Genomic DNA, 14,431 nt, shown 5'->3' with positions numbered 1-14,431 from the left:
CTGAAAAATGAAAAGCACACCAAGATGAGGAGTTAATGTTTTTATGTAAAAGCATAACTTGGAGAGCAAGGACTTTGCGTGAAAAGTTAGAAGAAACAGCAAGCGAAATGGGAATTGATTTTGAGAAAATAAGTCATTACAGAAGCCATACAGGGTAGATTTTTCTGAAAAGGATATTGAAAACTTGAATTCTGCAGGGAGATTGACCCAAATTAAAGAATTAATTGCGTTGTTAAGAAAATGGGGTGATGTAGATTGATGGAAAAGTAGGTGGTTTAGAAGGAGAGAGGAAACTACAGTCAAGGCCTCTCTAGCTTTCCCAGTGAGAGAAAAAGAGCCATTAGTAACAGAATGTCCCATGAGAGAGATTCCTGGAGGAGGATATGTACATGTTCCATGGACGAGACAGGATATTTTGTCATTTAAAAACGGTTTTCCAAGGTTGAGAGAAATACCAGTTGAATGGTACAGACAGGTAGATAGGTTTGTCAAACTTTCGAAGGTGTTATGGATAGATCTGAATGGTCTTTTTGATTTAATTGTGCCTGCAGATTTATGGGCAGAATGTAAGATTACAATAGATTGGCCAACACAAGAGTATCCTAGGGATCCTAAGACGGGAGCCCCAGATCCAGAAGTAATGAAAAAATGTGATCAGGTAATTACTTTTTTGAAAAATAAAGTACCTTTGAAAGAAACTGACTGGGTAAAAATTGATAGAACTCAGCAGGAAGCTAAGGAATCAGTGCATCCATATTATGAAAGGTTATTGTTGGCTTTTAAACAATACAGTGGAGACGAGAAATTAAGTGAAAAGAATTTGAGTCATTTTGTGTACCGATTTGTTTATGGTTTAAGGCCTAAAGTTAGTGAAATGATTAAGCAACATACAGTAGATTGGCAAAACAAAAAGATAGGCGAAGTGTTACGACATGCAAAATATTTTAGTGATGAAATTGAAGCTAAACAGCATAAATTAAAAGAAAAGGCAATGTGGGAACAGGTTAAAGTGGTGGAACGACAAGAAGCCCAGTTAATCGAACAAGCTAATGGAATAGGGCAAGTAAAACAAAAGCCTAATATTGGAAAAGGAAAAGGACAGATTAGCATAGATGAAACAAAAAAGAAATGGCCATGTCATAATTGCGGACAATTAGGGCATTGGAAATCCGAGTGTAAATTACCACCGAAAGCTAATGGTGATAATTCATCATTAAATCCACAGCTGCAGAATGAGGTGAGTTGCCAACCACCGTGACAGCAGCAGGTTGTTACCCAACAGTGTCAGGTGCCAAAGTCACCTTTTCCACAGAACGTAAATCCTCAGAGATACAGTAATGAGACAGGATTCTACAACGAAGAACAGGTAACAAAGCTACCGCGCACTGGAGCCATTTCGCAATATTGGCTGCAACACGATGAGAGTGAGTCAGAAGAGAGTTATTGACGGTGCCTAGGAGAGGAAGAGGAGTGCGTACTTGGTGCAACTCTAGATGTAGATCAGATAGGACCCTTTGTGGATGGAAAGGTGAATGAAGTAAACATTACTTTCCTAGTGGATACTGGTGCTACTCGTTCAACTGTTAGATCAGCTGAAGTGAAAAATCTTCCTCTCTCAGGTGAAACAATCCAAGTAGTTGGAGTTTCAAACAAACAGATAAAAGCTTATCTTACTCATCCTGTAAAGGTTAGAATAGGGAAATTCCCTGACATGCATTGATTTGTCGTATGCGACACTAGTCCTGTAAATCTATTAGGAAGGGATTTATTGTGCAAGATGAATTGCACCATCTTTTGTACACCTGATGGTGTAGCTTTTGAGACTCCCGACGAAGATGTACTGTATAGAATGACAATGGCAATTTCAGAACCTGAAACTACTGAAGCCTTTGTTGTATTTGATCCAGAAGGATTACCTCAAGAATTGAAAAAAACAGTGAAAACTGAAGTGTGGGATTTTACAGGAGAGGATGTTGGATTAATAAAAAGGGTAGATCCTGTGAAAATAACTGTGAAAGAAGGGGTAAATTACCCGAACATTCCTCAATATAAATTAACACCGGAGATAATTGCAGGAGTAACACCTGTAATGGACAGAATGATTGAACAAGGAATTCTGAGAGAAATAATGAGGAGTCCATGTAACTCTCCGATCATGGGTTTGAAAAAGCCAAATGGGACCTTTAGGATAGTACAGGATTTCAGAAAGGTGAAGAAAATTGTTGTTCCTTGCTGTCCCATTGTGCCAAACCTTCGGAAATTCTATATCAGATTCCCCATGATGCAGAATGGTACACGGTCATTGACTTGTGTCATGCTTTCTTTTCTATTCCATTACACCCTGTTAGCCAACCAATTTTTGCGTTCCGGTTCGGGGAGCATATTTTGGCATGGTGCCGTATCCCTCAAGGGTATACAGAGAGTCCTTCAATATTTAATCAGATTCTAAAGAAGTCGTTGGAAGATTTAAAGATGCTAGAAAGTTCAGTGCTAGTTCAATACATTGATGACCTATTGGTGGCATCAAAGATGCGAGAAGCATGTGTGGTTGACACGGTTGCGTTGTTGAATCATTTGGTCGATGGAGGACTTAAGGTATCCCCATCAAAATTGCAGTTTTGTCACAATACTTAGGTCATAAGATTGAAAAAGGCCTGAGAAAAGTAACAATGGGCAGAATTAAAATAATTAAAGGAATGAGAGCACCAATGACACAGAGAGAAGTCAGAATGTTTCTTGGAATGGTGGGATATTGCTGACAGTGGATCAGCAATTTCTCGCTGATTGCAAAACCACTAGGACGTTTGACAAAGAGTGATGTGAAAGATCCCCTTGAGCTGAATAAAGAAGAGCTGAAATCTTTAAAACAATTGAGAGACAGCTTGTGCGAAGCACCGGCTCTTGGAATGCCTGATTATGAAAAAGAATTTGAACTGTACTGCAGTGAGAGAGATGGATGTGCTCTTTCCGTGTTAATGCAGAGACATGGAAGATTGAGACAACCGATTGCTTATTTTTCAGCTGTACTAGATCCAGTAGCTGTGGCATTGCCTGGATGTTTGCAAGCAGTGGCTGCCACTTGCAAAAGTTTAGAACAGAGTGAAGGAATTATTATGGGATACCCTGTGAGTGTTTGTCCCCCATGATGTGGCGATCCTTTTGACAAGAAGTAAAACTCAATTCATGACGCATAGCCGTCTAACTAAATATGAGAAAGTGATTTTAGGTGCTACAAATGTGAGTCTTGTAAGATGCACTAATGTGAACCCATCAACATTGCTACCTGATGCTGTGAATGCAGAGGTTTTCACCTCTTAGCATCTTTAAATCTTCCAACGACTTCTTTAGAATCTGATTAAATATTGAAGGACTCTCTGTATACCCTTGAGGGATACGGCACCATGCCAAAATACGCTCCCCGAACCGGAACGCAAAAATTGGTTGGCTAACAGGGTGTAATGGAATAGAAAAAAAACATGACACAAGTCAATGACCGTGTACCATTCTGCATCATGGGGAATCTGATATAGAATTTCCGAAGGGTTTGGCACAACGGGACAGCAAGGAACAACAATTTTCTTCACCTTTCTGAAATCCTGTACTATCCTAAAGGTCCCATTTGGCTTTTTCAAACCCATGATCGGAGAGTTACATGGACTCCTCATTATTTCTCTCAGAATTCCTTGTTCAATCATTCTGTCTATTACAGGTGTTACTCCTGCAATTATCTCCGGTGTTAAGTTGATGAAGTTGATCATGACTGTTTTGAAGTGCTTGATTTTTGCACCAAACCGCGTCCAGACATAAAAGGTGTGCCTCTGAAAGAGAGCGACTATGTGATGTTTGTGGATGGGTCGTGCCTAAGAACTGGAGAAGGAATTTGGAGTGCTGCATATGCTGTGTGTATTGTAGCGACTGTGTTGGAAGCATCTTGTTTAAAAGGAGTACGATCCGCTCAAGTTGCTGACATTTTTGCACTGATTAGAGCATGCCAGTTGGGAAAGAATGACGATTCTCTAATTTTCATGCAGAGAGAATCTTGATTTCATTAAAGACATACGGAGGCTCACATTATGAAAATACTTTTATTTGCTGCCCAACATGCAGCCCTTTAAAGAATGTTAATACATCACAATAACTAGAACTTTAACAGTAAGATAACAGGACTGTGTACACTCCAATCTTCCTCTTAGGCAGCGATGACACAGGAAAGAAACAATAAATTCCACTTTTTCTTAGATGTTATCTGAGAAAAAATCGAAACAAAAACTGTATAGTGAAAAGAAATAACTTCTTGATAAAGATTTGCAAGAACAATGTATCAAATAACAACAAAAGGTAAATATACTTAAGTAAACAAATATTCCCAAACCCAAAATCTCAGGGAGAAGCGGTGGGATAATGTTAGCCTCCATATGTCTTTAATGAAATCAAGATTCTCTCTGCATGAAAATTGGAGAATCGGCATTTCATTACAAGACCTGAGGCTATCATTATGAATGTTTAAAGCCATGTAGAGCTACACTGCTAACATGCTCAGTTGGTCTCAAATAGAATTTTGAGAAGGTGTCTGCATTAGATCAATCTGCAGCTTTAAGTATTTCAGGTAGGGATCCCATAAGTCTTGTATTAGTGCAAAAAGGGTTGGATTCAATTTCCAGTCGCTGGAATCGTGAAGGAAGCGGGAATTCCAATCTTCTCTTAAATTCTGAATCCCCGGACTGAATTCTGCTCTGAGGGTAATCTTTTGATCCCAACAAAAGTACCAAATCCGTTTGGCAATATCTGAGAGGTTCTTTGATCTCACGCCACCCAAGCGATTTATATATGAAACCGCTGAAAAATTGTCTAGGCGGATTAGGATATTGGAATTCTTTAGAAGATCTTTGAAGCTCATAATTGTTTAGGCGAGCACCCCAACCTCGATTGCTCGCATCCGATTCTAGAGTAAAGTCTGGGATGTTCCCGAAAATAGCTTTCCCATTCCATGCCTGGAGGTTCTTCAACCACCAGAAAAGATCCTCTTGAGCGTCTTTTGATAGGGGAATTGAGTCCTCGTACCAGAGACCTTTTCTCAACCAATGAGCTTTCAATCTCTGAAGCCCTCTGTAGTGGAGAGGACCGGGAGAAATAGCCTGGATAGAAGAAGATAGCAGACCTAAAACTCTGGCTAGGACTTTCATGCGAATAAGATCCTTTGATAAGATAAGAGAGACAAGTTTCTTTATCTTGGTAACTTTTTTGTGGGGAAGGATTAGGTTGGTAAGAATTGTGTTTACTGGAAAGCCAAGAAATTCCAGTTCTTGAGTGGGAACCATAAGAGATTTCTCTGTATTTATGATAAAGCCTAGATCCTGTAAGAGGTCTACGGTCATTTGGAGATGATTCAAAATCTCTGTTTTGTCTTGAGACATAATGAGGATATCGTCTAGGTATATAATCAGACGAACCCCTCTTTCCCTGAGATAACTGACCACTGGTCTGAAGACCTTGGTGAAACACCAGGGAGCTGAGGATAGGCTGAAGGGGAGACATTGGAACTGGTAAAGAGTCCCTTTCCAAGTAAAGCGGAGGTATTTTTGAGAGTCTACGTGCGTAAGAATAGTAAAATAGGCATCTTTTAGGTCCAATTTTACTAGCCAATCCTTGACTTGTAAGATATCCCTTTAGAGATGTATGCCTTCCATCTTAAAATGTCTGTAGGTTAGGAAGTTGTTTAAATATTTCAGGTTTATTACCGGTCTCCAACCTTTCTCTTTCTTTCTGACCAGAAAGATATTGCTTAAAAACCCTTCTGTGATATTGGAAGAGGGAATCTTCAGGATGGCGCCTTTGTTTAACATTTGTGAAATCTCTAACTCTATCATTTTGGTATTTACCGAGTCTAAAGATAATTCTCTTGGAATTCTTTTTTGGGATGGTTGTTGCCAGAAATCTATCTTGAACCCAACAATGGTTTCTAGGACCCAGGGATCTTGTGTAACCCTCACCCAATTGTGAGCAAAGTATTTTAGTCTTCCCGCCACTTTTAGGTGGAGAGAAGGCATTGAACTTACCTTGTAAGGTTTGGTTAGAGGCTCTGGATCTGCCACGAGATCTTCCACCCCTTGTTCTCTGGGGATAAAGTTTGAATTGTAGCGGAAGCCTCTTGAACGAAAGGAGCCTCTGTCATCTTGGGGATAGATTGGGACCGATAGCAGCCACGGCCGACAGATTGTCCCCTTCTGTCAGCCCTTCCAAAAAGTGGTCGTCCCCCGAAGACTCTGCGCATGCTAGATGGAGCTCTGCTAAATGCGTTAAAGGTCAAAACGTAATTTCCCAATGATTCAACAAAATTGTCCCCAAAGAGGAGGCCTTTGGTATCGCTCAAATCTTCCTTAGCAGATAAGTCTCCAAGTTTAGGGTTCATTTTTCAAAGAACCGCTTTTTTACGTTCAGCGATTAGGTTGGCATTAGCATTGCCTACGAAGCAGATTGCTCTTTGAGACCAGCCTCTAAGTAGTTCGATGTTTACTGGAGTATTGTTGCTCCTAGCCTCTTCCGTCATGTCCAGGATCTTGGATAGAGGTCCAAGTACGTCCAGCAATTTATCTTGGCATTGTTTCAGGCATTTTTCGATCCCTTTTCTTGGGTCCCTTCCATATTTAAAAAGGAAGGTAATTAACTCTGGATCCAGATTGGGGGTGTTGCAAACTTTATCCTCCGAAGAGGGCCGAGGGCATTCGTTACGTAATAAATTACGAGTTTCCCTATCTAATGGTTTTTTAACTCTTTGAGACAGATATTTCCCCACGTGGTACATCTCTCCTCCAAGAGGGTCTTTAACAATGCAAGATGACGTAGAGGGTTGTTCCAGATCCTCATCAAGATCCTCCAAGTTATCATGAGGGTCAAAAATAAATTCATCAAAGTCTGAGTTTTCAAAATCGTGAAAATTATAGTGAGAAACTTGAGGATTGTCAAAATCATTTGTACCGTAAAGGTTACCCAAATCTATCATGCCGCTATGGGCAACTCTTCTCTCAGTCCCAAGAGAATGGGATCTCTCTTTTGTGTTGCTCAGAACACCCAGATCTATTGTAGCTCGAGGGCTACCATATTCATTGGCATGAGTTAATGCTTCATTCGTATGTTTCCTGTTTTGCGAAACTTTTGTATGTCTAGAGTTGGAGAGTGAATCACCATCTGAAAGAGAGAAATAAATTTCTTCTACACGAGAGGTCCTCTTTCTTTTGGATAGTGCGGCATCGACAGCTTCTTTGACAGAAGACTTAAGTTCTTGCCCCAAAAATTTCTTAAATTTTTCACCCATTAGCTCCTCAGGGGGATGTTGGGGGAGTAAAGGATCAGTTTCCATTTATAAAGAGGATCTTTTTTATATATAAATCTCTTGAAATATATAAAAGTAGGTACAATAAGGTATAATTACCTTTTTCTCACGTTCTCAGGTATAATTATCTTTTTCTCACGTTTTCAGGTAAGTTTAGATAATATAAGAGTCAATGATAAGCTCTCTTTAGATAAGTATTGCCTGCGATATAAAAATAGGCCACCGGGTGGTGTAGCAGTTTCAAATAGGCTGAAATTGGAAAGATCGTAAACAGGACTGGCTCCGACTCGGCAGGCACCGTTACGAGATTAAATTCGTAACTATGGAAACCTGCCAAGTCGGAATGCAAGGGACGCGTTGTCAGGGACACGCGTTAATAAACAAAAGCCTTGTTATCGCGTCTCCGGACCGGTTACCAAGAGGTTGCTAGGAGACGCGAGAGAGGCAGGGGGCGTATTAAGACAGAAAAGTCTTCGTTTTGATTTGGACGTTACTTTCGTATACGTAGCGCTTCCTCTAGGTCGCGCATTAAATCATGGCCCGATTTCAATTAGTCGCGCATTACTTCTAGGGCCCCGATGAAAGGAGGTAAAGATTGTTGCTTTGCTAAATTAATAATAGCGCGAAATATCAGCGCGTAGGGGGAAATGATTCGATCGGGAAGCGATCGAAAGGGGAGATATTATTAAGCCATTCCCCTCCATAAATTGGACAGGGGAAGGGCTACCTGAAAGAAAGCGTTAATGGGTGAATTAACATGCGAAAAAATAAAATGAAATCAAGTAAGCATCACAGTAAACATAATATCTATAGGATTATCTACCAACAAAATATAGTAGTATTGTCTAAAATATAAATAAGAAAATAACTGTCACAACAAGAGGGAGTACTTAGCTGTGTCAGGAGCAGCGAATAAAAGAGGAAGATTGGAGTGTACACAGTCCTGTTATCTTACTGTTAAAGTTCTAGTTATTGTGATGTATTAACATTCTTTAAAGGGTTGTATGTTGGGCAGCAAGTAAAAGTATTTGCACAATGGTAGCCTCCAGTCTTGTAATGAAATTTGCGAGTCACTGTGGTTACTGACAGCCAGTATAGGTTTGGAGTGGTGCATGATTTCAGCCAAATCTGGTCCCAAAGAGGTTTCTTGACGTCGAGTGGAACTCCAATCAGAAATGCAGAAATAGTTGGAAAATTGCTTGAGGCGATACAGCTGCCTAAACAGATCGCTGTTATAAAATATAGCGCACACAGGAAAGGAACTGACTACGTGTCAGCAGGCAATGAATTTGCCAATGACCTAGCACAGTACTCTGCACGCAATCAGACATCATTGAATCGTAACAGGGAGAAAGAAATGGATTTATGTTCTTTGTTTTTTACTAACACTGTAAGTACATGGGATGAAGTGAGACAGTTACAGGATGAGGCAGGAGAAGAGGAAAAGAAACAGTGGATAAAATCAGGATGTACACAACGAGAAGTAGACAGAGTTTGGGTTTATAGCGATGGAAGACCAGTAATGCCTAATAGCATGATCTCTGCCATGACACGGATGTACCATGGACAGGCCCTCATAGGCAGGGATACCATGATTAGACTTTTTAAACAGACCTGGTATAATGCAAAATTTCGGCTTATAGCTGAGAGCCTTTGTCAAAGATGTCTCATATGCCAGCAATTTAATCCAGGAAGAAAAACTGTGGTGAGCTTGGGAACCATAGGACTGGAGGGAGGTCCTTTCACTCGCATGCAGCATGATTTCATTGAAATGCCATCATGCAGCAGGCTAAGATATGTACTGGTGATTATTTGTCTGTTCTCTCGTTGGTTTGAAGCTTACCCGACCAGAAGAAATTATGGAGTTACTGTAGCAAAACTCCTACTGAGAGAGTTCATTCCTAGGTTTGGTTTCCCAGTAACAATTGAAACAGATAGAGGAACACACTTCCAGAATGAGAACAGAAACTGCATTGTGCCTACCGACCAGAGGCTTCTGGAGTGGTGGAGCAAATAAATGGCACCTTAAAGAACAGATTGGGAAAAATGTGTTTAGCCATAGGTCTAAAATGGCCAGATGTCTTGCCTCTAGTTCTAATGACCATTAGATCAATTCCTGATAGGAAAACTGGTCTGAGCCCCCATGAAATTATCATGGGTAGAGTAATGAGACATGTTTTCGTTCCTGTCAACAAACTGCTGCCTATATCTGATGACTTTGTCTTGGATTATTGAAAAAGATTGGCTGATATGGTACATTCTGTGTTTCTGCAGGTTGGACCAGATGCAACCACTCACGAAAAAAAGCCAGCTCATGACCTGAGTCCTGGAGATTAGGTCCGGACAAAAGTACACAGAAGAAGAAATTGTCTGGTTCCACGCTGGGGAAGGCCACAACAAGTGATTCTGACAACGACAACGGCTGTGAAGTGTGCAGGGGTAAAGAACTGGATTCATGCTAGTCACACTCTTCGAGTCCCAAACCATGAAGACCAATCTGAAGAAGAGCACCAAGAAGCATCAGATACTAGTTGAGAATCGGAATTGGAAGAAACAAGGACAAGACAAAACCCAGAAGCAGAAGAAACAGGTCCAAATCAAATTGTTGAACAAGAAAATATACCCCTAAGAAGACGCCTTGAAATTCCTGATCCAAGCTCTGACTCTGAGACAGAACCAGTAGGAATACAAGAAAGAATAAATCAAGCCACTGAGAAGACTGAACAAGTAATCTTTGATAACGAAATTCCGAGTACAAACACCAGAGAAATCCCCCCCCCCAAAATAATAGAGATAGAAGGTTAGGAATCAGATACAGAAAGTGAGGTTGAAGTAATTGCGGAAGAACCCAGAGGAGGTGTAGGGACACAACACACACAGGTAGAAAAAGGGACAGTTAGTCAGCAGGAAGATTGCTTGGAAGAAACACGAGGAGGGATAGATACAGACAGTGAACCTGAAATCTCGAGGATAAAATCCAAAGAAGGTGAAATCCACACAGAGACAGAATCTGAAGAAAGCGAAACAGAAAGTAAAAATGGAAGAACTTTGAGGAAAAGAGCTTGGAAAACAGAGCGAGAAGGGAAAGGATCTAAATTGAAAAGGCCTTTGAAAGAGGATATTTGGCCCAATAAAATCAAAAGGTTGAGATATCGACTAACCAGAATAAAGTATGATAATGCTGAACAAGTGAATGAAGTGTCTAGTCAAGAGAAACAAAAGGACACTGATCAGAAGAACTTGCAAAGAGCAAAAAGGATAAAGAAACCGAACCAGAAGTACAAGTCACCGGAATGGACATATGTGGCACTTCCTGATAAACAAGAGGAAGCTGATAGCCAAGAAAGTCTAAGAGTGACTGTGCAGGAGGTGGACAAAGGAGAAGAAGATTCGGAAATCCTGAGAGTTATCCTGTCTGACAGCAGAGAAGAAACGGATGATCAGGAAATTCTGAACAAAGACTGTGAACCTAAGGACAAGAACGATTCATACATGGATTAAGTGACAAAAGAAAATCAAAAAGGAATTAAAACCCGGACAAGACACGTGATCCAAAAAGAACCAAGCAGGCAACTAAGGCCTTAGGTTTAGACAAAGGTAAATTTAAAAGAAAGAGCTTAAGTCAAAAGACACTGCTCATTACCAAAATGGCAAATAATGAAAATAGAAATCAAACATGTGGATTTCTTAGAAGATGATGTAAAATGTGTTTTTGTTGTACAGGATTACTAATGCTTGTTTGGATCATATTAGCAATAACAATTTCATTTAGAGTAACATTTGAAAATACAGGTGAACACACAGTAAACGGAACTAATGAGCAGAAAGTTGATGAAAGTCATGTCACAAAACGGGTAGATAGAACAGAACTTCACAAAGATAGGTCCATAAGTGATTTTTCTAACAATGTTTTTTCAAAATTATTGTATGAATATGTGAAAACAATGGAGGCTAGAGACTGTTATGTCTGCATGCAGTTACCTGCATCTGTATCAGAAGGTGTCACTTCTCATCACCTTCCTTTGACATATGGGATAACTTGTAGTGTCTTAGCCAGTTTATTTTATAAAACTGGAAAGTTAGAATACTATTACACTAATATCGATAATATTTTCTCACAGATTCCTGTAGTTCCTGAATTAAATAAGGTGATTCCTGGTAAAACTCTAGGTGAATTTTTTCTGGAAGTAAGAGAATTAACTTTAGCAGATGTGTTTAAGAATAAACTTACTTGTAATTTAAGAAAGGAAGAGAAAACTTTCCTGAACATGGTAGAGGAGAGGAGAGTTAAAATGCAAAACAAGGTGTCTGGGGAAAAGATGGAAACAACGTTTTGGGATGTTGGGAAGGAAAATCATTTGAAGGGAGAAACAAATCCCGCAATGGCTTTCGATTGGCCCCAGAGAGGAAAGTTATGTATAAAAAGAGATAAAACTGTATATGATAATTATTTTGTAGCTGCAAATGAATGCCATGACTTATACAGAATCATGGGAGGATGGGGATTTAAAGGAGGAAAAGATCCAGTATTCCCTGGAATATATTATATCTGTAGGAACAGAGCTTATTATAGGTTGCCGGACCATTGGTACGGGACTTGTTATGTATGCCTGGTCTTCCCAAAAAGATTTCATGTGGAAAGGGGAAATGACGGATTGCACGAAATAGGTAGAAAACTAAAATGTAGAAGGAGGGAGAGTTGGTCAGAAATTGTAGGTGATATCTTTGGAGCACTGATACCAGCAGTTGGAATATCTCTGAATGCACATAAAATTAAAAAATTGTCTACAGTTGTGGATCATTTATCAAAAATCACAGCTGGGGGGTTCTTAATGGTAAATACCGAAATGGATGACATGAGAGCAATGATAATGCAAAATCGACTTGCCCTTGATATTGGCAAAAGAGGGAGGAGTCTGTGGAATGCTGAAAGTACAACATTTCTGTACTTACATTCCTGACGAAAGTCAGAGCCTAAAGAAATATATTAAGAATATAACTGATTTGCCTGGAGAAATTGTTCCAATGGAGGTTGAAGGTGTATGGGAGAAACTTGGTAAGGGATTTTCCACTATTAAGAATCTATTAACAAAACTAGGTAGCTCCTTTGTGGGAAAAATACTGATACCTGTGACTTTTGTGATTATTTTAGTGTTAATATTAAGATTAGGATGTGGGTGCATGAAAAGAAGAAAATTACAAAATAAGATAAAAAGAGAAAATAAGAAAAGGAAAGAGAAGGAAATAAGAGAAAGAGAGATAGAAGAAATAGGATTAGAAGAATTGTAAGATAATGTGTACAAGAAAACAAAAGAAAACAGTATGGAGAATGCTATGATTTAAACTAACAAATGCAAGGGGAACTGAATAAAACCATTTCCGTAGATAAATTCAGTGAAATTTGTGAGTAGTGGTGATGTTTAAAATCACCAAAGGGGGGATTGATGGAGCAGGTAAAACAAAATTTTGTATACCTCCTCCAATTTGCATGAAATTAATTACGTAATCATTCTAACTTTAATTCCAATAACCTGTTTGCAGTGGAAACTTATTAATCAAATTTGCACCTTGATACACACGAGATACATGTGGGACTAAAATGCTTATTGCATGACAGAACAATTAATTAATTAACTATTGTACGCAAACTAACCTTAGATTGTGGTGGAATAGTAAAATTGCATGATTAATGTTGCTTTGTGATCGTTTGTGCACAAAAGGATATTAAGTGGTAAGTATTATTGCTTTAAATATTGCTACTGCTAGGTAAATACTAATATATAATGGGGTTAGTGTGGGTTTAAACATCATAATCTTCATTTCTATATTTTAATTACTGTTATGTCTGTTTTTGCTTAAGTTGGCATTCGGGCCTACTAGGCCGCAGTACCCAAGATGGAGTCCCATAAAGCACATGCCACCATGTGAGCGCGATACTAGCTGCGCAGGTCCGGAAGGCTCGGGAGATCACCAGATGACCCAAGCTTTGACACCGTGTTCCCTGTCAAGGATAGTGTTCGTCTGCCAACAGATGAATTGGTGGGAACAGCGGAAAGGACAATAAAGAACCCGTGTAATTACCGTTGGCACTATACGTATACTTGGTGAATGTCGGTAATGAATTTGGTATCATGTTTGAGGTATATATTTGACCGGTTCACACTTATGTTTACTGAGTAGTGAGCCGCATGTATCCCGATTGTTAACATTATCATCTACTTAATCGTATGTGGTCCGTCTAACGTAACAGCTTAGAATTCAGGACCATTAGTGAAGACTGCTTTCCTTATCTAGTTGAATATACACACGTTCGTTAATTTTTGGACAACCTATAATACACTATTTCACTTATTTCACTCCAACAGAAAGGATACTGGTCCTTACACGCTTCCTCTTTACGAATACCTCTGTTCCAAGAGCTGTTTATCACAAGCTTTGATACATGAAAATACTATTGCCTGATGGATACATTTATATGGGGTAAGAACATTACTTGCTAATATACAAGAACAACTGTGCAAAATCGCAGTTTCTTGACAATAATTATAATTCAGGTGCTTTAAATACACGTATATTTTGTTAGCCTAAATTGGATATGTTTCAGTTAAACATATATGCGTTCTTTACTCATAGAACCAACAACACGAGATTTAATACGAACAGAAAATTCATTTAGAACAGTGGTTTTTGGATACTTTAAGGTGAGACAGCGCTCGTGCCCATTAGTCAATTCTTCCTAACACCGTGGGGCTTTATCTATTGGCCATACTATCTTTTAACAGTATATAACAGACGTGCTGTTATCATGACTGCTGGACGTTAAAAATAAATGTCTTAATCGGGTGAAAAAACTTTTCACCACATACTTACTTTCTGGACCTCGATTCCCACCGGATATGGGACTATTCTTGGTGGTGGAGTCTTTTTGACATTTGCTATTTCCTTCATAATAAGAACACGGGTGCGCTAGCACACTTTTCTTTCCCTTTTCATTGTCCATATGATTTAGGATAAAACTATTATGTACTTAAATACATTTGTCTTTGTGGTCAAGAAGACCTTGTATTTTGCTTTCTTTTTTACATATAAACAGCCTTGAAA

Source organism: Triturus cristatus, chromosome 7 (assembly GCF_964204655.1).
Source record: "Triturus cristatus chromosome 7, aTriCri1.1, whole genome shotgun sequence".
NCBI lineage: Eukaryota > Metazoa > Chordata > Amphibia > Caudata > Salamandridae > Triturus > Triturus cristatus.
The sequence above is the reverse complement of the archived record's forward strand: the minus strand, read 5'-3'. Positions refer to the sequence as shown.